This window comes from Diabrotica virgifera, chromosome 9 (assembly GCF_917563875.1).
Source record: "Diabrotica virgifera virgifera chromosome 9, PGI_DIABVI_V3a".
NCBI classification, from domain to species: Eukaryota; Metazoa; Arthropoda; class Insecta; order Coleoptera; family Chrysomelidae; genus Diabrotica; species Diabrotica virgifera.
The window spans coordinates 98,738,657-98,741,916 of NC_065451.1; positions in this window are offsets into that span (position 1 = coordinate 98,738,657).

Consider the following 3,260-nt stretch of genomic DNA (forward strand, 5'->3'; position numbering starts at 1 on the left):
CATTGATTCAAAATCAGCATATATAATACATGGTGTTCGTTGTTTATAAATAAAATTTTTAAATTTAATTATTTTGTTTTCTGGAATAGAAATTTTATAGTCATTCATTTTTTCACATAAATTTAAATGTTTGTCAAGCCGTTCTTGATTAGTAAAATAATTTAAACATCTCTCACATATATTTTTTATGGCCATCTTTATTTAGTTGTGTATTTAACAATTTAGTTAAATTTTTATTCCAACAATAATGATAAGTAATATTTATTTGTGCATTGTCAAGTGGATCAGGAGCATCATAGTCGTTTAACTTTGGAAAATATAAATTTTGAATCATTAGCAAATTAACGTGACGCTCCAATTTACCCTTAGCCAGACGTAACGGAGTTACATTAAATTTCTTTCCAATTAGCTCTGGACCATAAACATTTACTGAAATATTGTTTAATTTTTGAAGCACTGCTATTTTGTTAAATTTAATTCTTGACTATAATGTGGATATGAATTAATTCGACTAACGGATTGATTTGCTGGATGTAGTGCACTTACTATACGCCAGTAAAAACAAGCTTCATCAAAATTTTGAACGTTTACACAGGCTTTTTTATTAGCAATTTGTTGAGGTAATTGAATATAGCTCGAACCATTTCCAATTTCATACCTATTAATGTTTATTTCCAAAGAAATGACTTTACTTAATGCCCAACCTGAATCACGTTCTTGAAACTCTGATAATTTGTTTAAAATAAAATCAACTATATGTTCATGAAACCATTTATTTAAATCGGTAGATTTGTCAATTGTTGCATATGGTGTGTGAAAATATTTAAAATCTACCGTTTCTTCATTTCCTAATTTTTTTATAAATTTACCACAAAAGGTACTGTTAACCTTTATTACGTTAAATCTAGATAAAATTAATAAAATTTTAGTTTTAAATAAACACATAGCATCATTTAAAAACTGTAAGACATCTTTATGTTTTATATTCACTATTACACCACTTTGAACCTTTCCATGATAAACTGTCGCCAAATCTTCCAATTTAATTGTAAATTTATTTTCTTGTAAATCTTTAAGTTTATTAGAAACAACAGTTAAATGACTTAATTTTGTTTGCCACATGCGGACATTTCCTATTTCAAAATTTTTTGTTTTTAAAGCCTTAAAACATAAACTTATGGCAATATCAACATGTTTAAGCCAAGATTTAATTTCCTCAACAGTAAAATTATGTTTTTCATAAAACTTTCTAACTAGTCTGTTAACATCATTAACAAGTCTTTCTGACATTTTAAACGCTCACCTCAAGATTTTACAAATTTAAATAAAGTTGCTGGATTTCCTTTGTTTGTGTCTTTTTCTCCAATGTACACTAGGGAGTATCTTCCATTTCCCAGCTCCAAAGTATGATTTTTAATCGCCCCCGTTGATCTAGGTGGTAAATACACCACTTTATCTTCCAGCTCCAAAACAATACACTCTCCGAATCTCGATGCTGTCACATTGGCTGTAGAAATCTTATACGGGACGTTTATTTGAAGTTCCTTTAACTTTATAATTGGTTTTCGTTGTCCTTCTAAAAGAAGAAACTCGTTAAGTGCTTCTAAATCCATTTTCTAAAATGTATCATAAATTACTCAACTGTTATTACTTAAAAACACTTAACTCACCAAATATCAACACCAAATTCGAATAACTAACGTGTACTATTAGAGAAGACTCTCAACATACTTTAAAACGTTGTTCGGCTTGCAGCCTTTTATAGTAATTCTACAAGCATTTTTCAAGGTTTCTCCACTTCGACGAATCACCTTATTTTTGACCTTGACCTTGACTCTGACCTTGACCTTGATCTTGACCTCGACCTTTCCTTAAAAGTTCATTTTTATACACTTGTTCATTATTCTATTTTTAAATGTAGCTTTTGAGAAATGGTGGGGTAGTTGTATATATATTTGAGATATACTTTTGTACTATCAGTTTGTTCATAAAAATTTCCAAAATGCCCAAGAATATTAAGATACAACAAAATGTGATGGTAAAAAAACCAAAATTAGACTCGGCGCCTTTAGATAAACCGAAAAAATCTGTAAGTATTGGATTCGTTATTTTTTATCTATTCGTTATTGTTTGAAAACATTCTGAGCGTACAGAAATTATTCCAATATTCTCATTTTTAGGTTGATTTAACTTTAGATGATGATACTTTATTTAACGACTTAATAAAATCGATTGATATTCCGTCATATCAATCAGCTTCAACGTCAATTGCCTCAACATCTTCAACATCCACCGATTTTAATTTCGCGGTAGAGAACTTTAACAAAGCAATTGAAGAAAAATATAATCATATTTATTCACAATATCAGTCGTGGACTATGTTATTGGAGAAATTAAAAGTTTATGAGAGTGAAAAAGATGCTTTAGAACAAAAAGAGAGAAAAATGGAAGAAGAATTAACAAGTATTCAAACTAAAAAACAAAAGTATATTGCAACAATAACTAACTTAAAACAAGACGTGTATAAAATTTATTGTAATTGTAATAAATAAATTTATAATGTTTATATTAATCATAGTGCTTAATAAATTTAGTTACACACATTTATTTTATTAATTTTAGAATCATATTATTCTGAAGCAATTTGTCGCATTTATGTAATTTATCTGGGAAAAAATTATTTTACTGAAGGTCTCAGGAACTTAACTCATAAAATTGACAATATTGTGTCTTCTACTTTAAAATGTATATATCTGAATTGCCGATATAAATGAGTCAAATTAAATTATTAAAAGATATTTTTTTAAATTATTTTATTGAAGGTCCCAGGAACGCAAACTTATAAAATTGGTAATATTATTTTAAAGTCTTCTACTTTAAAATGTATATGTCTGAACTGCCGAGTCAAATTAAATTTTTTCTACTAAGCAACATTTTTGTATTAGTAATATTTTGTAACGACGTCCGAGGCGGAAACGTCAACAAAATCATTTTGGCTTATTTTTGCGCTTGAAAATTTAAAATATGTGTAATAAATAGTTAATAAAGCATTATTTTTTAATGACCTTGACCTTAAACTTGACCTTGACCTTAAACTTGACCTTGACATTGGCCTTGACCTTGACCTTGACCAAACCGGTTTCCCCACACCAAACAGGTTTCCCCCACCCTACACCAAACCGGTCTAACAAGTACGTGACCTCGATTTCCTCACTATACCGATCCTGGAGCACAGAACTGGTTTCCCCCACCCTACTGTG